The following is a 25,026-nucleotide window of genomic DNA, read 5'->3' on the forward strand; positions in this document are numbered from 1 at the left end:
TTTTTTTTTAAATGGGCACTGAAGCTGTGAGATTCTCTCTCTCCTGTTTTCCCAGCTTATGTAGGTACTGTATTGCAGTGAACTGTTGGTTATGGTGGTTATGGTTTGGTGGGGGACCAAGCTTTGTTAATCTTTAAAGGAACAGTGCTGCTTCTTCATGGCAGTATTAAATCTTGCGGAAAAGAGAGAGGCCAACAGCAGTCATTTTGGTGTAAGGCTAAAGAACTACTCAGACATCTGTTTTTCTAAAATAGATTTTTTTTTTATTTTTAAAGAAAAAGGAGGTTCTAGCAAAACTGAGAAGGTGGCTGTCTGTTTCTCAGTCTACCACCTCCTCCGTCCTCTTGACTGCCAGTTTGGTGTTGCTTTAAAAATAACAAATGAGACTGGAAGGAGAGGGAAGATGGACTGATGACTCAACCATTTTCTTGGCTTTATGTTAATTCTGCTACAACCTTATCTGAAATGAGTGTTTTCAGAAAAGAATTTCCTTAGCAGTGACATCCTTTTTCATGTAAGTAAGGGTGTCACTAAAGTGTCCCTTGCTTATATGCATCACAGACGCTGGATGTGTGAAACGGGTGGGAATTTATAGTGTTCCCCTGACACTCCCCAGTGGTAAACGTTTTGCTAAGGGGTGCGTGAAAAAAACAACTCATGAGCCCACTTTGGCACATGTTCTGTTCTTTCACTCTTTTGACCTGAGAAGGGTGGGGGTCCTAGACCCAGGGGTGTGGGAGAATTTCTTGGGATCCAAGTTGCATAGTTTGCTTATAAAATGCTGCTAGATAATTACAGAAATGCAGATAACATGGCTAAGTGAGCCTATTTTTCTAATCGCATTCGGGTGGCAGGATAGTAACCCCACAGAGTTGTCTAAGATTGCCAAGTCTTACCAGACTTCCAGATGTGTCAAATGGCAACTCTGAGGCTTTGAGGAATTTGAGTTGTAAGGATTTTCTAGATTATTTCATGTCCAAAGTTTCCAGATTTCTGCCCTGTTTTGCATTTGTTTCAACATGGTATGCTCAGGGCTTGTGCTAGCTTTTTTGCTGCCCTGTACGAAAAATTACTGTGCTTGCTGCCTTCTCCCTGCCCCCCCCCCCCCCCCCCGATTCATTCACTGTCTGTCCTGGGCCCATCAAATAGAGCCCAGCTCCGTTCTGCAATCTCTATTTTTAAAAATGACACCCCCCCCCCCCCCCCCGAGCCCATGGATAGCTATTAGGTACCCTAGGCAAACCTTAAACTTTTGCACACCCCACCCCCCCACCCCACATCTTTTACAGACACATAAATTATGCATTTATAATATATTTTACATGAAGACATTCAAAAGTACAGTCTACTGAGGCAAAAATAACACAAAGTGCATATTATGTTTACATGCACTCCTGTGTTGCCAACCTGAAAATTCTGCAAAAAAAGACATTTGGAACTCCTGTGGAATTAGGTTTTTTGTAATGCGAATTGGGTGTGAGCTTAGCCCTCAGAAAGCCATGAACAAACAGAATTACTATTACAATATAGTAAACATCCCATTCCAAAACAACCCTAACAATCTTAACAACCTTATCTATGAAAAGACAACACTGCACATCTTACACCAGGATCTAGAACACCAGTAAAACTCTTATTAGGATACCAGGCTATTATAGATCCCTCACAAAAATTACATGCCAACCAAATACCTCACCTCTGTCACATATGCAGGACACAGACAGACCCTCACTAAATACAGAATAAAGAGATGAGAAAGTATAAACAAATGTGCTGAGAAGAACTGAACTGGAACCCACAACAAGCCAGCCTCTATATGCAGCGCAACAATGGAAAAACAGGAACATTAACTTTCTTCATAAAACATTAAATAATAAAATCAAGAAATATAAAACAATCATAATAGTAAATCATATCCATAAAAATATTTCAAACAGTTAATGAATAAAACATACAAAATTTCCCAAACACCAATAAAATATTTCAAAACATCTGATGAATAAAAAAAATCCAATAATAAAAAAAAAAATGTTCTATCCTCACCCCCCCCCCCCGCCAAAATAAATATTTCAAAAGAGCAGAATTATCAAATTACACTCAATAACTTAAACTGATAAGGATTAAAAAAAAAAAGTCCTGCTTTCTATACCTGTGATCTTTTGATTTCCAGTCACCCTGAGATTATTGTGGATTGGGGGAGGTAGGGATGCCCAAATTTTCTTCTCTCTCACACATGCACATCACATTCATTCTGTCACACACTCCCTCTGTCTAAACCACAGGCTCCTTCTCCCGCACAGATACCATTGTGTGTGTCCTGTGAGAGCCTATATGTGACACATGGGCTTACAGATACACAGGCTCACAGATACCACAGACTCTGACACACACATATGGACTCCTGATGTCTTCGGTCCCTGGTGGGATGTGCTCTACCACAGCCCTGCAGGCCTCCTGATTGGGGTCTAGAGCGGAAGCTGTGTGCACATGCAAACAGAACATGGGACTCTCCGGCTACCGTAGACTTGCAGCTTCTCTCTTCCTTTGGCTGCCGGCGGCCCCATGGCATCTCCTATTGCTGCCAGCTCACTGCCTCCCCGGATGTGCCGCCCTGTGCAAATGCACAGTAAGCACACCAGTTTGTGCCGGGCCTGGGTATACTGCTCTGTCTTAGTCTCCACTCAGTGGGTATCGTTTGAATCTGTCAGACAGAGAAGTGGTTGACACTATTGCTAAGATTAATCTATCATTCTGTCCATTAACTGTCTGTGGTGATTCGTTTTTGAAGGCTGCTGGAAAGGTAATTGCTCTGTCATTGGCTGTTATTAACTCTTCTTTGACTGAGGACATTGTTCCTCCAACTCTCAAGAAGGCCTTGGTTAGGCCCCTTTTGAGGAAACAGGGCCTCAGTACATCAGACCCTGCCAATTAGACCAATTTAATCTTTACCTTTCATAGCTAAACACCTTGAGAATGTGGTATTACAAGAGCTAACCAACCCCTAGATTCATCAAAATACTATAACGTCTGCAGTAAGAAAAAGGTGCGTGTTTAGGATAATTTTAGAATTACTGCATGCGTGCTAACATAGTGCTTTGCATAGGTAGTATTGCATGGTGCAGTAAACTCTTTGCACCCCGCGATACTTCTGTTTCACAGCTTATGAAGTAAGAGAGAGAGCATATTTATAAGGCCTTCATAGTAGTCAACTATTTATCTCTATAGGAGGGCCAGCTAGTAGCTCGAGGTGAGGTGTTTATGGTGGTTTAGGGTTTAGGGGCCAGTTTTAGATGTGGAGTGAGATGTACGAACAGCACAGTCCACAGAGGTGAAGATTTGATGCTATTTGGAGTGAGAAAAGATATTTCTACAATGTTCTCTCACCTTAGGTTGATGGACTCTATAACAGGGTACCATCAAGCTAGGGTGAGATAAGAACATTGTAGAATGACCCTGTTAACTGGCTGTATTCTGAATTCTCCAGGCTAAGCAGCGCCTTTGCTGCTATTTAGATTTGAGCCTCCCTGGATAAGTAGTGGCACTTATCTGGCTATATTTGTTTCTCCTAGGACAAGCAGAATGGTAGTCCTCTCATGTGGGTGACATCAGATGGAGCCCAGCACAGAAAACTTCTGTCAAAGTATTTAGAACTTTGACTAAGCACACCAAGCATGCCCAGCATGCCACTGTCCACACATCCATGTGGGGTCCCCTCTCCAGTCTCTCTCTTTCTGCAGAGCGTTCATCACTTGGTTGTGGAGCTGGTGCTTTTTTCTTTTTGGAAAACTGTTTCAAGTTATTTCTTGTTCTTTTTCTCAAGCCAGGTCCCTCGTTTCACTCCTGACCCTAGTTGAGAAGCTTCATGGTAAGTCTCCTGTTCTTTGCAGTCTATTACAGATGGTGCCATTTCCCGCTGTCAGCAGGCCATTGACCAGGCTTTCCCTACCTGGACGACTGGCTCATCAAGAGCACCTTCAGGCAAGGAGCAGTGCAGTCCTTACCTGTCTCCTTACCAATGTCTCCAAGACCATTCGGGTCTTGGAGACATTGGGTTTTCTAATCAACTATACAAAGTCCCAGTTGGTCCCATCACTGCTGCTGCACTTCATCGGTACCAGGTTTAACACGCCTCAGGCTTGGACATTCTTGCCCTGGGATCGGGCGCTCAGCTTAGCTTCTCTCGCAGATCATGTTATGCTTGTTGGGACACATGGCTATGACTGTCCATGTCACTCCACCTGCTCACCTGCATATGTGCAGGGTGCAGTGGACCCTGCAGTCCCAATGGCGCCAGGCCACTCGGGACCTTTGGGTGTGCATCCAAGTCTCTCCGCCTCTTCAGGACTCCCTAATGTGGTGGATGGTTCTGTCCAACTTGGAGATGGGGATTCCGTTTCAAGCTCCCCCCGCTCAAGTTGTGCTCACCACGGATGCCTCCCCATAAACTGGGGGGCCCATGTTGGGTGATCTGTACACCCAGGGTCATTGGTCACCTCAGGAGGAACAGTACCAGATCAATTTCCTGGAGCTATGAGCAATATATTACACCCTTTGGGCATTTTGTGATCAACTGACAAGCAAGGTGGTCCTCATCCAGACTGGCAATCAGGTGACTCTGTGGTACCTCAACAAGCAAGGAGGCATGGGATCATTCCTCCTTTGTCAGGAGGCAGTCCAGATCTGATTGTGGGCTCTGTCCCAGGGCATTCTTCTCAGAGCTGTACCTGTCGGGACAGGACAACGTGCTAGCCAGCCACCTAAGTTATTCCTTCCGTCCGCATGAGTGGACCAGATCTTCCTTCTTTGGGGAACCCGGGATGTGGATCTCTTTGCTTCCCCCTGCAACAAGAAAGTAAGTCAGTTCTGCTCCCTAGCTTGGCAAAATGGCAGGATGGCATTAGACGCCTTTGCCTGCCACTGGGGCACGGGCCTTTTGTATAACTATCCTCTGCTTTCCTTGGTGTCGAAGATCCACCTGAAGCTCCAGCAGGACTGGGGGACTATGATTGTCATTGCGCCTTATTCACCTCGGCAAACCTGGTTTCCACTCCTGCAAGATCTCTTCCTGCAGGAGCCGATCCATTTGGGTACATCCCCGTCCTCATAATGCAGTTCATACCAACCTCCAGGCCTTATCCCTCACAGCTTGGATGTTGAAAGGATGACCTTACAGCCCCTGAATCTCTTGGAGGGCATGTCTCTGGGCCTACTAGAATCCAGGGAGCTTTCCACTAGGAAGTTGTACAGTCTGAAGTGGACGAGATTCTCCATTTGGTTTGAGAGCCAGGGGTTGATCCCATTCTCTTGCTCCACCTCTAAGCTGTTGGATTATCTGCTGCACCTCTCTGAGGCTGGCCTGGAGATCAACTCTGTCAGAGTACTTGAGTGCAATTGGAGCATACCACCAAGGGGTGGTTGGTTCACCTATTTCGGCGCAGCCTATTGTGGGCCGTTTCATGCAGGGTCTACTTCAGTCAAAACCTCCCTTGCGACCCCCCCCCCCCCACCTGCGGTTTCCTGGGACCTCAACATTGTCTTGGCCAATCTGATGAAGGCTCTCTTTGAGCCTTCACACGCTTGTGACCTGAAGTATCTGACCTAGAAGGTCCTTTTCTTGGTAGCAGTCACCACAGCGCGCAGAGTCAGCAAACATCAGGCTCTGGTGTCACATCTATCCTACATGAAGTTCTTTCATGACCGGATGGTCCAATGCACACACCCTAAGTTTTTGCCGAAGGTGGTGACTGATTTCCATCTTAATCAGTCAATCGTTCTGCCCACCTTCTTCCCTAAGCCTCATTCACACCATGGTGAACGAGCTCTGCACAGCCTGGATTGCAAAAGGGCCTTAGCCTTCTACCTGGAACGCACAGCAGGCCACAGAGAATCCACGCAACTGTTCATTTCTTTTGACATGAATAGATTGGGAATTGCTGTATCCAAGCAGACCTTGTCAACTGGCTAGCGGAATGCATCTCTTTCTGCTATACACAGGCAGACCTATGGCTGGGAGGCCATGTCAAAGCTCATTCCATTCGAGCCATGGCAGCCTTGGTGGCTCACTTGCGAGCGGTCCCTGTAGATGAGATTTGTAAAGCTGCGACATAGAGTTCCCTCCACACCTTCGCTTCACACTACTGCTTAGACAGGGAAGGCTGACACGAAAGCCATTTTGGTCAGTCCGTCCTGCAGAATCTTTTCAGTAATTAAACTCAACTCTTCCTACTTCAGGCTGACTCCCTCTGTTATCACCAGCACTAGTTTGTTGTGCCTGTTGGCACCTGGTTAAGTACTATTTCTCCTGCGGCTGTTAAGGAGCAGCCTGTAGCTAGGTATTCATCCACATGTGAGGACTACCATCCTGTTTGTCCTAGGAGAAAGAGTTGCTTACCTGTAACAGGTGTTCTTCTAGGACAGCAGGATGTTAGTCCTCATGAAACCCGCCCACCACCCCGCGTAGTTGGGTTTCTCCTTTATTTTATTTTTGTCATAATTATATGTTACGAGACTGGAGAGAGGCCCCCGCATGGATAGCGGCATGCTGGGCATGCTCATTGTGCTTAGTCAAAGTTCTAGAAACTTTGACAAGTTTTCTGTGCCGGGCACCATCTGATGTCACCCATATGTGAGGACTAACATCCTGCTGTCCTAGAACACCTGTTACAGGTAAGCAACTCTGCTTTCCTTGTCTTGGGCAAATACTTTGTTTATATATCATCCTCTGATACTTTGTCTCGGAGGGGCCTTCTGGAGGTACCATCTGTAAAACAAACTTGTCTTGCTGAAATGTGTGCCTTTTTAATTGCCTCATGGAATGTTCTAAGACATTAAAATCTATGCTGAGAACATTTTTACTTAGGCTTATGCGTAATCTTCTGGAGGCATATCTAGGCTCTGTTATAATCTATTCATGAGTTATAGATTAATGGGTGTGAGCCTTATAGACTGCTCACAATGAGCTTGGTATTTTGTTCTGATTTGTTTGTTTTATTGTATTTTCGATTATGTATGCTTGTCTGTACATCGGTTATCGCTATCCCATAAGTGATTAATAAATTTTAATAAAGATAGAGGATCTTGAATGCAAAGGGCCACAAGGTTATCTAAAGGAAGAGGGAATTAGTCCCATACTCTGTGGGAGATTACCTAAGAGCTCTAAAGAGTGGATTTCTGGTGGGAGTCAGTTTGAGAAATCTATGTGCAGATTTACTGTTGAAAGATCTTGTCAGAGACTCATCTGAAATTGTATTGAGAGGAATTTCCAGTTTCCTTTTCTGAAGGAGTCTGCATCCAGATTGCAGATACCATTCAGGGGAAGTGCCCAAAGAAGGTCCCTTTTTAAGAGTATCTGCTTCCAGGAAGCGAAAATTTATCAGCAATTGTATCCGATTTATTGGAACCTTATTTATTTATGTTTTTTATATACCGGTCTTCTTACATTATATGCAAATCAAATCGGTTTACAGAGAACTATTAAAAGGTTTGCTTGGGAGCAATTACATATAACGAATAACTTTTTGAACAAACAGATAAATAGAACTTTTTAAACAATAGTTACATAGATAAATATATTAGACAAATACACTGAATTATAAATGTAAATGTCTTAATGTTTTAAATAAAACTTTTAAATAACCTTTATAAAAGGAAGAAAAAATAAAAATAGATAACCAAAGGACAACGTCTAACTCAAACATAATGTTAGGAATTATTCCTATTCCTAAATGTATAGATGTCTTGCTGGAAAACAGAAGTCATTGGGAAAACTAACTTCCGCTTAAGTGCATTAACTGAAACATTGTGGGAAAGAAAATGAAGAGGAGGGGAGGAGGGTGGAGCTGGATATATGAATTTTTAGAACGTGGCAGATATAAAAATAACAAATAACATATTGAAAGCTGCTTGTGGGTAGTCATGGAAATGCTTGTCTGAATAGCCAAGTTTTCAGATTTTTCTTGAATGACTGGTGGGAGGGGTCTTGTCTTAGTTCTAGTGGTAGTGAATTCCATAGAGAAGGGCTTGCGGTAGAAAAAGCTCTATTCCTTAACGGGATTTATTGGAACCTTATTTCTGTATGTACATACTGTGAATTATCCGCAGTCAAATTAACCAGTAAAAAGATGTAATTATTGGAACAACCCCAAATCAGTGTGTGGTCATTTGTCCTTTTTCTAACTGGAAGATAATAGAAGACCTCTAGGCAGCCTAGGGTCTTGAAAGACATTTTGCTTTCTTCCCATCAGGAAAGAACCTTAGGTTAGTATGTTGGCTTGCTCCACGGATCTCAAATAGGTCCCATTGCTCTAATAGCCAGAGGAACAAAGATTACATAGGGATGGTCATTGTCCTCACAAGATTTGATTGTGGTGCAAGCAGAAAGCACGGATGGTTTAAGCTATGCTATGACTTTAAATTAGTTAGGCTTATTCGTTCTGTTACAAATATATTTCATGGGCAGCATCTTTAATCTTTATTTCTTTCTTTTACAAAATGTAGCTTGCTGTATGTTTCTGAGAGAGAGAGAGAAATTTGAAACTATTTAAAACTAGTCTGAAAACCTGGCTTTTTAAACAAGCTTTTTATAAAGACAGAAGGAGGAAAACAGTTGAAAGATAATGACGCACCAAGTAATCAGTTTGTTTCCTCTAATATCTCCAATTGCATATTAATGCTAGATTTGAACAGTTTGACAGTTTTTCAACCGACATATAAGCCTTAATTAACAGCCTTTTCTTATTAAAATGTTACCGTTCTATGCTGGCACATGTATAATTTGTAATCTATACCAATTATAGTTTTTTCTTATTGTGCCTTTCTGTAAACCATTGTGATGGTGAATTAACTTAATGGTATAGAAGAGTTTTTTAAATAAATAAATAAGAACCACATAGTTCATCTAAGCTATTTATTCCTAATGCAATACTGTAGACTATCCAATCTTTATTCTTTACTCTCACTTCCTTGCATCTTATGTCATACATTGCTTCCTTTAGCTACTAGATAAATGGGGTTTGTATATTGTACATTTATCATTACCTCCCTGCTTTGATACAGAGTTGCATAGCTGTCACACTATCCATTTTTGCCATCGTTATTCATGTTCATTGCTTGTCTATTTACAAGGTATATATCAATTTTGAGATGCCAAGACTGAATAATGTGAAATGGCAGATCAATTATTTATGATTCTGAAAGCATTTTTATATCATCACAAATTACATTATATAAAACTTAAGACTAGGGCTGCATCAGCTTTTACCAGTTGTAAGATATTAATTTGAAAGTAAAATTAAAATTCTAAGTTTGTTTACTAGCCCAGTGCATGTTGGTGTGCTTGAAACCTGAATTTGAGCTCAGCTCAAGCTCATACCTGAGAATTCTCTGGATTTTACCTGGAAACTCTGGAATTCTAACAGAATAGTTGGGTCTCTCTGGCAATACCTGAAATCTCTTGATATCCTGCTGCTAATGAAGCAGTCCTATTGGCGGCTTCATGGGCCAGTTGGCTGCCTCCTTCCTTTTTTCTGCCATGCAAGCCAATTGGAGGTATCTTCCCTTTCTCCATTCCCCATGGGCCAGTTGGATGCCTCCTCCGTTTTTCCTACACACACTGGGCAGGAAGAATGGAGGAAGCATCTGATTGGCTCTTGCTGGCAGGGAGAAGTGAAAGTCCGATGGACCCTGCAGAAACAGAAGATAGCATGGTTGAAAGGAAGAGTCCCATCAGCTGCAGGGGCTCTGAGGATGTTGATGTTGCTGTTACTGGTGGGTTTGGGGGTGGGGAGAGCGAGTGGAGGGAGTATAATCAAAGGGGGTATGTGTGTATACAGGGCCAGTATAAAAGTATTTTGTGCCCTAGGCAAAGCTTTGGTCATGCACACCCCCATCCACAACTTATCTATTGGTGGTAGCTCCAGCACAGTGCTCCCTTCTTTGGCACTATTAGTTTCCCCACCCACCCCCTTCCCCCTTTGTGCTGGAGGGATTTTGCCTCTCCCAAAATTTTGGCATTCTAAGTGCCTACCTAGTTTGTCTAATGGAAGCACCAGCCCTGTGTGTATATGTCGGTGGGCATGTGAGGAGATGGGTGTGAATATCTGAGGGGGCGTGTGTGTGTACCCATGTGGGAGAATAAGAGGAAAGTGAGCGAGTGGGTATATGTGTGAGAGAGAGCGTGAGAGTGAATGTGCGAGTGTGGTGTATGTGTGTATGAAAGAGGACAAAGCTTGTATGCATACTGTCTGACCTGCCCCATCATGTCCCCCCATTCCCTCTGCCCCCTAATCGCTGACAATCTTAGGGTAACTATAAACAAAAATTTCCAGGTATACTTATGCTCCTTCTCCTTCTCCTTTGACCATTGCAGATGTGACCTTTAGTTTCTTTGGGTAGAGATGATGGTACATCAAGTTGATTGTTAGGGCTTGGTTATAAAGGGGGTGTGACTAAATAGGTTTTCCACCTGCTATTTGCATATAACTTCATAACTGGAAAGCAGTTTTTTTTGATAGCCACACAGTTTACCCTGAACAGTTTTGCTCTCACCCTAATTGTTCTTGTACAAAACGGTGTATTGGTCTTTTGGCAATATCCTGTAGTTTTGACTCTGATCTTTAAAAGTGTGATACTAACATCTGTTTTTTATTTAAAGCTATTTTAATTTTTCCTCTTTGACTCTACATAGAAATTCCAAACACTATAAGGTCTTCAAATATTGAGCAATGTTTATTATGCTTATAACCCGCAAAATCCAAGACTGGAAGATCTGTGCAGCTTACGTCATTAATGTTCATAATTTTCCACACATTAAATTAAACCAATTAATTTTATGCTTGGGTGTGTTGGGTTTTTTTTATATACAACATACGTTTCTTTAAAAAGGTAGTTTAAGACTTCCTAAAAAAATTTCAAATCTCCCATTTTTCTCAGATAATAATTTTGTTGCACATCTTTGGTCCTCTAATACTTATAGAACACTGTTATAAGAGGTAATTGTGCCTATGTTCATAATTTAAGAATATGCCATACTGGGTCAGAACAAGGGTCCATCAAGCCCAGCATCCTGTCTCCAACAGTGACCAATCCAGGCCATAAGAACCTGGCAAGTTCCCAGAAACTAAGTCTATCCCATGTTCTGTTGCTAGTAATAGCAGTGGCTATTTTCTAAGTCAACTTAATAGTAGGTAATGGACTTCTCCTCCAAGAACTTATCCAAATCCTTTTTTAAACACAGCTACACTAACTGCACTAACCACATCCCCTGGCAACAAATTCCAGAGTTTAATTGTGCGTGGAGTGAAAAAGAACTTTCTCCGATTAGTTTTAAATGTGCCACATGCTAACTTCATGGAGTGCCCCCTAGTCTTTCTATTATCTGAAAGAGTACATAACCGATTCACATTTACCTGTTCTAGATGTCTCGTGATTTTAAAACCTCTATCATATCCCCCCCTCAGCCGTCTCTTCTTCAAGCTGAAAAGTCCTAATCTTTTTAGTCTTTTTCCTCATAGGGGAGCTGTTCCACCCCCTTTATCATTTTGGTTGCCCTTCTCTGTACCTTCTCAATCGCAACTATATCTTTTTTGAGATGCGGCGACCAGAATTGTACACAGTATTCAAGGTGCGGTCTCACCATGGAGCGATACAGAGGCATTATGACATTTTCCATTTTATTCACCATTCCCTTTTTAATAATTCCCAACATTCTGTTAGCTTTTTTGACTGCTGTAGCACACTGAACCAACTACTTCAATGTGTTATCCAATATGACACCTAGATCTTTCTTGGGTGGTAGCTCTTGATATGGAACCTAACATTGTGTAAATATAGCATGGGTTATTTTTCCCTATATGCATCACCTGGTACTTATCCACATTAAACTTAATCTGCCATTTAGATGCCCAATTTTCCATTCTCACAAGGTCTTCCTGCAATTTATCACAATCTGCTTGTGATTTTAACTACTCTGAATAATTTTATATCATCTGCAAATTTGATTACCTCACTCGTTGTATTTCTTTCCAGATCATTTATAAATATATTGAAAAGTACGGGTCCCAATACAGATCCCGGAGACACTCTACTGCCCACTCCCTTCCACTGAGAAAATTGTCCATTTAATCCTACTCTCTGTTTCCTGTCTTTTAGCCAATTTGTAATCCATGAAAGGACATCGCCACCTATCCCATGACTTTTTACTTTTCCTAGAAGCCTCTCATGAGGAACTTTGTCAAACACCTTCTGAAAATCCAAATACACATCATCTACCGGTTCACCTTTATCTACATGTTTATTAACTCCTTTAAAAAAAAGTGAAGCAGATTTGTGAGGCAAGACTTGCCTTGGGGTAAAGCCATGTTGACTTTGTTCTATTAAACCATGTCTTTCTATATATTCTGTGATTTTGATATTTAGAACACTTTCCACTATTTTTCCTGGCACTGAAGTCAGGCTAACCAGTCTGTAGTTTCCCAGATCGCCCCTGGAGCCCTTTTTTAAATATTGGGGTTACATTAGCCACCCTCCAGTCTTCAGATACAATGGATGATTTTAATGATAGGTTACAGATTTTTACTAATAGGTCTGAAATTTCATTTTTTAGTTCCTTCAGAACCCTGGGGTGTATACCATCTGGTCCAGGTGATTTACTACTCTTCAGTTTGTCAATCAGGCCTACCACATCTTCTAGGTTCACTGTGATTTGGTTCAATCCATCTGAATCATTACCCATGAAAACCACCTCCGGTACTGGTATCTCCCCAACATCCTCTTCAGTAAACACCGAAGCAAAGAAATCGTTTAATCTTTCCGCGATGGCCTTATCTTCTCTAAGTGCCCCTTTAACCCCTCGATCATCTAACAATCCAACGGACTCCCTCATAGGCTTTCTGCTTCGCATATATTTAAAGTTTTTACTGTAAGTTTTTCGTGTCTACGGCCAACTTCTTTTCAAATTCTCTCTTAGCCTGTCTTATGAATGTCTTGCATTTAACTTGCCAATGCTTATGCATTATTCCTTTTTCTTCTGTTGGATCCTTCTTCCAATTTTTGAATGAAGATCTTTTGGCTAAAATAACTCCCTTCACCTCACCTTTTAACCATGCCGGTAATCGTTTTGCCTTCCTTCCACCTTTCTTAAAGTGTGGAATACATCTGGACTGTGCTTCTAGGATGGTTTTGTTTTGTTTTTAACAATGACCACGCCTCTTGCACACTTTTTACCTTTGTAGCTGCTCCTTTCAGTTTTTTTCTAACTATTTTTCTCATTTTATCAAAGTTTCCCTTTTGAAAGTTTAGCATGAGAGCCATGGATTTGCTTACTGTCCCCCTTCCAGTCATTAATTCAAATTTGGTCATATTATGATCACTATTGCCAAGCGGCCCTACCACCGTTACCTCTCACCAAATCCTGTGCTCCACTGAGAATTAGATCTAAAATTGCTCCCTCTCTTGTACCTGAAACAATTGTTCCATAAAACTGTCATTTATTCCATCCAGGAATTTTATCTCTCCAGCATGTCCCAATGATACATTTACCCAGTCGGTATTGGGGTAATTGAAATCTCCCATTATTACCGCACTACCAATTTGGTTAGCTTCCCTAATTTCTTTTAGCATTTCACTGTCCGTCTCACCATCTTGGCCAGGTGGACGGTAGTATACTCCTATCACTATAGTATTCCCCAAAACACAAGGGATTTCTACCCATAAAGATTCGATTGTGCATTTAGTCTCATGCAGGATGTTTATCCTGTTGGACTCTATGCCATCCCGGACATAAAGCGCCACACCTCCTCCCAGGTGCTCCTTTGTCATTGCGATATAATTTGTACCCCGGTATAGCACTGTCCCATTGGTTATCCTTCTTCCACCATGTCTCTGAGATGCCAATTAAGTCTGTCATCATTCACCGCTTTACATTGTAATTCTCCTATCTTACTACTTAGACTTCTGGCATTACAAACAAAACAAACTTTGAAATGTTTGTATGCAATTTTCATTCTGCTTTCTAATTGATAGGGATAAGTTAGAATTTTTTAGCTCAGGTGATTACAGTTTGCCGGGAAACCAACGCCAAGTTTGTCAGAGTCTGTTTTCTTTACCAGAGGACAGCCACAAAAACAGACGCCGATAAACTCTGCATTGATTTTCAGCAGTGAACAGTAGTCACGAAAACAAACACCTGGTTTATCGGCGTCTGTTTTCGTGGCTGTCTGCCGGTAAGGAAAACAGACACCTATAAACCCTGCGTCTGTTTTCATGATGGGTATGACTGTTTTATTTTTCATCTTTTTTTGATGCACACAGCTATTTGCATCGGGAGGTGAATGCCGCCTTATGCATTTGCATGTCATGCGCGCTATTAGATTCCCTCCATGTTGGACGCGTGTTGAATAGGCGCTTATTGCATTAGGGGCTTGATTAGCATCTATTCTACCTGCGTCCGACTGCAGTTTAACAGTGCGCTCGGCTCAGCGCACCATATTGCATCGGCCCCAGTGAGGGTAAAAGTAGCAAAGCTTTTCATTGGAAACATTAAACTGCACAGCAGTCAACCTTAAAAAGGGAGTGGGGATTAGGAGCAGATGTAGAAATCCTGGAAAACTGGCTCACAACTTCAAAACTGAATGTTTTGTCTTACAATATTTCATGAGGGCAACTTTTCAAAAGCTATTTACCTGAGTAAATAGCTGCTTACGTGGGTGAAAGAACGCTTTGAAAGCTGTCCACCCTGTAGGCAGGCAAAGCATGTACAGGGCAGGCATTCCCAGGCAGGGGCTTAGGTCGGGGAAGATAACATGTGTAGTTTTATATTTTCAAAACTATGCATGCTTTTTCTGTATGAAATATCTGGGTGAAAAGGAAAACAAACAGGTGCACATTTCTTCGGGTACTCTTTTTCCTGGGGCAGTTTTCAAAGAGGGAACTACCCATGTACTTTCCCTTTGACAATTTGTGAAAAATCAGCAAGGATAGGTACCTGCGGATTTTGCAAATTCTACCTGTAAATAAACATGAGCTTTGGAAAAGCTTAGTAAAAACTGTTTATTTCATCACAAGAAATACTAGAGGAATAATCACTCATGCTCATGTTTTGAGCCAGCAGGATCTGTTCCAAAATAAAGTAAATCTTCAAATCAAACTTTTGTAGTAGCTAAGCAGTTTTACTAGGAACAAAAATAAGTTCACCCTAATAAATCAGGCAGCATTAAGATCTCCTTATGATTTCTAAGAAGACATCAAGATTTAGTTTTGAAAACTCTTCCTATTTAGCCTGTCCCACAATTGAAAGTTGAAATATATCATGTACTGGACCTTTTTTTTTTTTTTTTAAATGTTTTTATTGTGATGCAGTAAAACAGTACAACTTTGCCATAGAATGAGTGGTACAATTATTGCATACATCTATGAACCAGGCAGCAAGCAACCAAACTGTTTATCACAGTCAAAGATAAAAAACCGTGTACCCCTAATTAAGGATTCATAATCATATACATTGAAAGCGCCTGGCTCTACAATAGGAAATGCATCACATTCTCATGAATATTCCGATAACCCCCCCCAACCCCCTCCCTGCTCAGAAGTATGGTAAGCAAAAGTACAGAGTGACAAATAACCTTCACAATATATATACAGTTCAACGCCAACCCTTGCTGTGAACCTTTATCAAATAAGCATTGGCTCTTGCCTTAGTCAATTTGCTAATGATGTGACTCTATAAGCTTCAGTCCCTTGTATGGAAAGATTAAATGGGTAACATTGCGCACAAGCTCCTAGACCCCTCCCAGCGCTCTCCACTTAATATACGGTTCCCACATGGTTGTAAAGGCACGCACCTTATTTTTGGATGCAGTTATTTTACTTAATCTATAAATTAGGGAAACTTTGTCTTGCACCATTGACAACTTGGGAATAGTGGACATGCCCCAATATTGAGCTAACACACAGCGTGCAGCAACAAAAATACGATACTCTATGGTCGTCCATGGAAGGGATATTAAGGACTCGGATACATTAAGTAAGACTTGACTGGCGCTATGTCACATTGGTAGAGCACATCTCCGAAATCCAATGGAAGATCTGCTGCCAAAACTGTTGTATATGAGGGCAAGTCCACCACGTGTGTATGTAAGAACCTTCCTGTTGACATTGTTTCTAACATTTCCCAGATGTACCAGGGTAGAAACTGCGCAATTGTTGGGGGCTATAGTACCAGCGATAAACCAGTTTATAGCAGTTTTCGGTTAGTGAAGCAGCTATCAGACCCTTTCTGATATTCTTGTATACTTCCTGCCAGGTTTCCATATCCCCTGCCAGCCCAAGATCTTTTTCCCAAGACTTAATAAATTGGGGTTTATCTGGCATATCCGAATTTAAAAACCTATATATCTTGGAGATGATTTTTGATACCTTATTTGCCCCCTTACACAACCCTTCAAAAAAAGTGACCCTTTGAAGGAGGTTGCTATGAACTGGTAAGGACATTAAGAAATGTTTTAGTTGTAAATAGCGATATAATTCCTGTGGAGGGAAGGCCATATTTAGTACTTAAATCCTCAAACGCAGACATCCCCTGAGGCCCCCACACTTGTGCAATAGTATGGATCTGTCTAACTTTCCAATGAGCAAAGGCCTGTGGAGGAAGCCCCAGCAAAAATGCCCTATTATGGAACAGATATGTTTGTGGGGAATATACCTTTGATCCTAAAAGTCTCCGTCTCCACCTATCCCAATTCCAAAGTATAGTTTGCAATAGTAGGGGAGTCATATGAAGCGTCTGCCAGGAAGTGCGCGGTTGCCATATAAGAGCTGGCAGGGGCATGTTTCCCACCATAGCCTGCTGCATGTTCACCCAAACTTTATCTACGGGTGTCTTATGCCAGTCAACTATAGCTTGTAAATGGGCCGCCGCATGGTACCACCTCAGGTTAGGGACACCTAAGCCCCCCTGACCTTTAGACAAATATAGAATTTCCTGGATACTCTGGGTTTTCTGCCTTTCCAGATATATTTCAGAAATCTACTCTGCCACCGCTGTAGATCCTTTAGAGGAACCAAAATAGGGAGAGTTTGGAATAGGTAGATAATACGTGGAAGGATATTCATTTTTAATACTGCAATTCTGCCCATCCACGATATGTCTGTCCCATTCCTCCAGTTCTTTATAAATCTTTGTGAGTAATGGCATGTAGTTTAGGTAGAAAATATCTTCTAAGTTTCCCAGATAGATCCCCAGGTATTTAATCGTTGGATGGCCATTTAAACGCATATGTCGCTTTTAAAGTTGCTGCCTGATAATCTGGTACAGATAAACTGGGATAAGTCGGAGATATTAAATTTATTTTAAAACCTGAGATAGAGCTAAATTTAGAAATTTCTGCTACAATCTCCTGTAGAGATGTGTCCAGGTCAGATATAGAGAACAAAATATCATCTGCAAAAAGAGCCATTTTAGAGGAGAAATCCCCAATATGCATGCCTTTTATCCTCCGGTTATTACGAATACTGATAGCAAATGGTTCCAAAAAAAGTGCAAATAGTAGCGGTGACAGAGGGCACCCTTGACGAGTACCTCTTTGTACCTGAAATGGGGCTGAATATCCACCATTCACTTTAGGCAAGCCATTGGAGAGTCATACAATTTGGAGATCCATTGGACGAATTGGAGGCTGAATTGCATATGTCTCAGTAAATTAAATAAATACGGCCAATGTACTAGGTCGAATGCCTTTTCGGCATCGATTGTTAAGAGTAGAGCAGTTACTCTCTCTCATTTTGTGCCCACCAAATGAAATCTATTGCCTTCCGTACATTATCCGACGCCATCCGGCCTGAAATAAAACTAGCCTGATCAGGGTAAATACGATCAGTCACCACTCCCTTCAATTTATCCGCCAAAATCTTGGCCAGAATCTTTAAATCCAAATTGATAAGGGAGATCAGGCGATAAGACCCGCACAGAGATGGGTCTCACCCCGGCTTGGCCAAAATAGTAATGCCCACCGTATTAGCAGTCTTGGAGATTAAACCAGTATCCCTCAAGGAGTTAAACATATTAGTAAGAGGTGTTATTAATTCATTCTCAAAGGTCTTATAGAATTTCGCTGTAAACCCATCCAAGCCCGGGGATTTCCCAACCTTGAGATGTTTAATGGCAGCCCGTACTTCCAATGGAGAGATCTCCTTATCAAGACTAAGGCGTCCCGAATCGTTTAAATGAGGAATTTCTATATTATCTAGAAATTCATCTATAGCCTCCTTTTTAATATTAGTTTCTACACTAACTCACCTTCCCACTCGAATTACATACTTCCGCAAGACCGATCAGAACTGCCTACAAAGGTTCGCTCAAGGCCCCCCCCAACAAATCATCGGTCCACAACTCTATTCACAAGCGTGCTCTTTCAACAGCAGGTCCACTACATTGGAATTCACTTCCCCAAGACTTACGCCAAGAACAATGCCATTCAACATTCAGAAAGAAATTGAAAACCTGGCTGTTCGCAGAAGCTTACCGCTGAAGGATCTCCTCAACCATCACTGACTCTCATTCTCCCACCCCTCCCTAATCCCTACCCCCCCCTCTTTTCCCTCTCCCCTTCCCCCCCACCCAACCTCACCCTTTCCTTCTCCCACTGGACATACCATGCTAATAACTGCCTAGGATAAATCTATGTTTACGTATCTTATAGTTTTTGTTGATTATATATTTATCTCTCTCTAATTATTTCTTAGTTTAAATTCTGTACTGTCTTCCATTGCCCAGGTTTTACGCTCCCTGTTTAATGTAACTTTACTTTCTACCTTGATGTTAATTGGTTTCCCCTCAGTTACATTGTAAACCGGTACGATAAGACCTAGTCTTGAGCATCGGTATAGTAAAAGAAATTAAATAAAAATAAATAAATAAATACACTATATAAAGCAGCATGGAATTGGAGAAAGCGTTGTCTAATATCCCTGGCCCCAGTCAAAATTGTGCCCTGTTCATTTTTTATTTTTACTATATTATTTTGCGTATGAAACTTTTTCAATTTACAGGCAAGAAGCTTCCTGGCTCTGTTCCCTCCTTTGAAAAATTTCTGCTTGAGAGTATCTAGCTGGAACACTATCACTGCGGCATCTAAATTCACCAGCTTTTCCCTAATGCCTAATGTATGCCAATTTTCCCGTGTCGGGTGGGCTTTATGAGCTCGTTCGCCCGATTTAAGTGAGACATTAGGCAAGTCCTTTCTTTATCTTTCTGTTTTTTAACCAACGAGGCCCGTGCAATAATATGACCCCGTGTGACCGCTTTCAAGCCATCCCACACTGTAGTAAAGGAGACCTTTCCATTATCATTAAATTGTAAATATTCGGTAATAATGGCTCTCAAAAGGGGAACAAACGTGTCATCAAGAAGAGTCATTCAGTTTCCAGAACAATTGTCCTCTATCAATAAATTGCAAAGATAGTTCCACCCAAATCGGGCCGTGATCTGACCACGTAATGTGTTCTATGTCGACTTTCGTGATATTAGATAACAGCCCCTTATCCACCATGATCATATCTATTCTAGAGTAGGTTTCCTGTGAATGGGAATAAAAACTATAATTCCTAGATTTAGGAAACTGATTCCGCCATACATCCACCACATTTATATCCGCCATTAAATTCTTTAACACTTTTCTATCTTTTGTGGGAAGCTGTTGCTGAGCCCCTAGAGTTATCTAATGCTGGGTTTAGGGTTATATTAAAATCTCCCCCTAAAATGAGAGAACCCTCCATAGATTGTTGGATAATCTCAGCCAGATCATGAAAAAATACTCCTTGATGTTGATTGGGTGCATAGGCCGTGACCAGGCTAAATTTATGGCCATCAATAGCAACAACCAAAATTAAATATTGGCCATCTTGAGCTCGAAGGCACTTAATCTCATCAAATACACAATTTTTCCGAAAAAGGATGCCAACCCCAGCATATTTAGAGCATTTACCGGACGCTGCCCAGTATTGATTAGGATATTCTGAAGATTGCATTAAATCCAAATGGGCTGTGAGATGGGATTCCTGAATCATCGTGATAGCAACTTTCTGACGCTGCAAATCATTGAATAACAATTTGCGCTTGCGAAATGTATTTAGTCCCTTGACATTCAGGGACAGAATCTTATAATCTGCCATACATAAAATGTGGGACTTTTAGTAGGGTAGCAACTAAGACATACCTCAAGGGCCCGAAATAAGGGTCCCTGCTGATCAGGCTGAGATAACGTACCCCCTCCTGCTTACCCTGCCTCATATATACATAGGTATCAGCTGTTATCCAAAAACCCATGCCTTCAGAATACGCATCCGAGCAGTTAGGTCCCCCTTCCCCGCCCTCCCCACCCCCACCCCCCATCCTTGCCCAATAACAATCAACCCAGTAGGGAGGATTGAGAAGTAACCAGGGAGGAAAGTCATCAGGAACTCATAAGTTTCTGTAACTCAGATGACCATCCCCAGCCCTGAAAATGCTATGAAACCACAAACACTAGCATCACCCAGATCGAAGGCTGCCAACCTTCTGACCTTTATGCCCTAGATTAATGAAAGAATATGAACGGAATAGCTCTATAATATATATCTAACTGTAAACACAGAAAAAGGACTCCCAAGAGCCAACATCCACTAAAAAGTGTAGCAATAGAGTCTGATGAATCCCTAAGTATACCAGTCCCCTTCAAGTGGCGTCTTTAGGAGTAGATAAGGGACTTGAAGGATTTTGCTGCAGATGCCATCGTCCTCGGTCAACCCTCTGCCAGCGTGGATGCTCAGTTCTCCTGGAAGTCGGTGCCGGAGTTGGTGTGGAATTCTTCACATCCTGAGGTGAGTACCCTGCCTCCGTAAGTATTTTCGCCGCCGCCTCCAGGCAATGAATCCTATAAGTAGTTCCTTGCTTCATAAATTGAAGCCCAAAGGGGTATAGCCACCAGTATCTTATGGCCTCCCACCTGAGGAGGGCCGTAACTGCTCTCATTTCCTGATTTTTCCTGAGGGTAGTAGCTGCCAGATCCGCGAAGATATTTATTGTATGCCCTCTCCAAGTGATGGTAGTTTGTTGCCGAGCCTTCTGGTAAATTCTCTCCTTTTCTGTATAATTATGGAAGCATACATTGACGTCTCTGGCTTGATTCGGCCATTTTTGACCTAGTGCTCTGTGCGCCCGGTCAATCTTGATATTAGCCTGTGCGCCACTGTCAGCGCTGTCAGGGTCAGTCAGCAAAGAGATGCAGATTTCTTGTATGTCTGCATAATTCTGGGTGTCGCTTGACTCTGGAATGCCTCTAAACCGTAAATTATTTCTTCTTGTGCGGTTCTTGAGGTCTTCTAGTTTAGTGGCCAAGTCAGCACAGATATTTTGGATTCTCTTCGCATCGTTCTCCAAAGTTTTAAAGTCTTCCGCCTGTGCATCCATCCGAATTTCAGTCTCGTCCATCCGGCGCCCAATGTCAGCTATATCTTCTTTCATATCATTAATAGCTGTCATGATGTCTTTTTTTTTTATGATTCTTGAAGTCTAATCGCAAATCGCTGAACCATGTTCTGAATTCCGCTCTTGTAGGAATCTAGTCCGCTGACACTGAAATATCTCGCTCCGTCAGTCTCGGTCCTGCCGTCTTCGTCTTCCATGGCGCCCGCCATTTTGTTTTGCTGCTCTTCTCGGTCTCCCGCTAGTTTGCGGTAGGAATATTGTTGGAAATCAACGGATTTCTTTCTGGTCGTCATCCGGACAGGGTCCAACGCAAGTCCTGAGGTTAAGGAAGCAAAAGTCTGGGGTATTTAACGCGTAAACCAGGGATGGTCGTCCGACATCGGGAGGAGCTCTAGGCTTAAGCTGCCATCATTCCCAATGACATCACTTCCTCCACTGGACTTTTCTTATATAGAAATTGCATTCACAATTTGGATATTAGTCACTGAAAAGTGGGTTCAGGAAGGAGATATTTGCTAGTTAAAGAACAAATATGCACCTCTAATTTCTCTTGTAAGTTTTCAAAAGAAGATGCATCAGTACCTAGAAATAGGGAAGTTGATGTTCTGAAGAATCTAAGTGGTACTGGACATGCTAAACATATGTAGACCCAAATAAAATGGGTATCTAGTTGATAATTCTAACACTTCCGTTCCAATTCATCTGACTGCAAGAGGTCACCTGCTATATATTTCACTTTGAAAAACATAGTAAACCTTGCAGTATTTCAGTGGCCTGTTGTCCCAGACATCATGTTTACTGCATGTGACCTGCTAATGGCCTTTATTATGTTTTTTTTTCACTCTGTATCAGCTAGCTAATCTGCAATTGTACTTCTCCAAATGTTCATGGAAACTTTGAAAACAAACTTGCAAATTCATCTTCCTGAAGATAGGGATGACTTTGTGACCACAACCATCCAACAACTAACTCGGATGTGGGAAACACTTAGGGGCTTAAACTAGTGACTTGAAATAAAATTAACCCCTTACTAAATATTTTAGCATTTTTAAAACTACCTACATTTTATCCTAAAATAGAAAATGCATATTGAGCTCAATTTCACAGTTGGCCAAGATGAATATTTTCCGCAGCTTGTAAATTTCCTTCTTTCTAAAAAGCCCAAGTAAGCACAAAACTACAATAACGTAGGGTAAAGGGTAGTTTGGAGATGCTGAACACTGGGTTACTCGAGTAAATGCACTTTGCCTGAGTAAGTGGCTTTTTTGAAAATTGCTACAATATATGCCATTGAATTATCTATAGGATTTACTTTATCAAGTGCACTTTACTTGAATAGATGGCTTTTGAAAATTGCTACGATAGTATGTTACATTTACGTGCGTACCTCCTTTGAAAATGACCCCCTTACTTTCTAGATTTACACCTTGGACTTGGAAAACATTTGGAAAAATTTGCTTAGGGAGCTCAGCTTTCACGACTGTCTGTTGTATGCCCTTTGCGCATGTCAAGTGGCCTAGTGGAGATTAATGCTAGTATTTTATAAACTGTGCAGCCCCAAAAGTACATATGTATGTTATTGTATGCACTTATATTTGTAATACAGCAATATGTATACTTTCTCTACCTATTTAATAAAAAAAAGTATATTTTATGTGCAAAATATTTGTAATCTGCACATAATTAAATGCAGAGGAAGGTATATTTTTAAGTATATGCATACGCTGTTCTGATAATAGTTGCACGTGTACTTGGAATTATGAGGTAGTCTACACCCTCTAGCACTTCACCCTGAACCCCTACTAGTTCACACATACCTCCCACCTAAAAACTGCAGTCAGTACACATCCTTTCAATTGCGCAAGTTAGGTGTGAAAGTATTAGGACCAGTTTGGTAATGTATGTACATATAGTCCTTACCAAATGAAACTTATGCATATAATTATGAACCCTGCCCTGTAATATCCCTAGACCATCCGTTTTTCCTCATTAAAAAATAATGCATGATACTCAAGTATGCGCATACTTGCAAGGTTTATAAAATGTGTGCATGTGGATGCTTTGTTTACACACTCAGCTGTCAATTAACATTGGCAGCTCGCACAAACTTGCTCTCCCATGTCCCACCCAGCTATTAACGCAGACACCCCCCCCCCCCCCCCCCCCCCCCCCCATGAACAATAATATAGTCAGTAATACCAGGAGAACTGGCTTGAGAAAAATAGGCTGTAGCTTTATTAAATAGTGACATAAACAGCTCCTCCAGTACCCAAGCCACTGATGATTACTTGTAATGACACCGGGTATTAAAACCACCATCCGCTTTGGCAGAGCAAGACCACCTCTGCTTGCCAACCACTCTCCCCCCACCCCATGCTGTGTATCCAAGCAAGGGGGCTTCATCTGGGTTAGCTATGCCTAACTGCAACTTCCAGTACCGCCCCAAAGAGCATGTCATTCGCCCAAATCCTCAGCACCCAGTCCCTGGTGCCTAGCGGCTCGGGTACCCCCGTTTCCCCCAGCTGCGACAAAAGTATATACATCAAGAACTCAGAGATAAATCGCTGACTAACACATTTAACTAACCAATATCGCTCATAATAACAGAAAGTGTCCCTGTGCACCCACTACCTTGTGTACACCCTGCTGCTAACAAAGACCCGATAGTATGGTGACTACCACAGCACAATAGTTTAAATTCCCCTCTTGCATGATTCTAATCGCGTGATATGTCCCTAGCTCATCATGCGACGATCTCGCTACCGCCACCACCAGCCACGTTATCGGGAATGGCCGGCACCCGATGGAAATCCCTATGCTGAGGATAACGTTCCTACCAGTGGGGGAGGGGGCAAGGAGACGATGTGCCTAGTTAAAAGGGGTCTCCATTCTGGCTGCATGGGACCTCTGATAACTCTTTGAAAATGTGTTCACCAAAGTTGAAAATATTCATAATTTTCATTCTTGTATGTATAATGCTAAACAAAAGTTAACCCCTCGCTCCACCCTTACCTTGTGCACCTCAAGCTGGTAAAAGTTGGGAATACTGTGGAATGCAGCCACTTGAAGGAAGTGGACCAAGCCATTGCTTAACAGTGACACCTACTGACTGCCACAAGAGAATTCTTGTACCAGGTTCTTGTAAGATCTGTGGCCCTTGATGATACTTGGTACACTCTTGCTATAATGATTGGCCTGCTGTACTGAGGGAAGAAGGAACAGAAATAAGTGACAGGGAAAACCACAGCTACCAATGAAGGGCCATGGTATAGATTTCCTTTGAGACAGAAACAAAAAAGAGCAGGATCCTGTCCCATTCTCACTCCTCCCCCCTCAAAAAAAAAAAAAAAAAAGTAAAACAAATATACAGACTCGTAAAAAATTGTATAACAATTTTATCACTTATTTTTACACAGGGCAGCTGCATTATTGAAGTATTTTGTCAAATGATTAAGATCATATATTGCAAAATGTCTTTCCCTGTACCTTCCATTTCAAATTTGTTCATAAAAAAAGTTGCACAGTGGTGCTTTCCAAAAACATACTAGTAACTTAGAAAACAGAGCTGT

General features: G+C 41.8%; 1 protein-coding gene across 9 annotated transcripts in view; it reads left to right on the forward strand.

Annotated features, from left to right (window-relative positions):
- The window catches only part of EVI5 (ecotropic viral integration site 5), a 223,156-nt gene that overhangs the window by 145,354 nt on the left and 52,776 nt on the right, over nucleotides 1–25,026 (forward strand). The gene's annotated exons all lie outside the window — the stretch shown is intronic.

This window comes from Rhinatrema bivittatum, chromosome 10, assembly GCF_901001135.1.
Source record: "Rhinatrema bivittatum chromosome 10, aRhiBiv1.1, whole genome shotgun sequence".
NCBI classification, from domain to species: Eukaryota; Metazoa; Chordata; class Amphibia; order Gymnophiona; family Rhinatrematidae; genus Rhinatrema; species Rhinatrema bivittatum.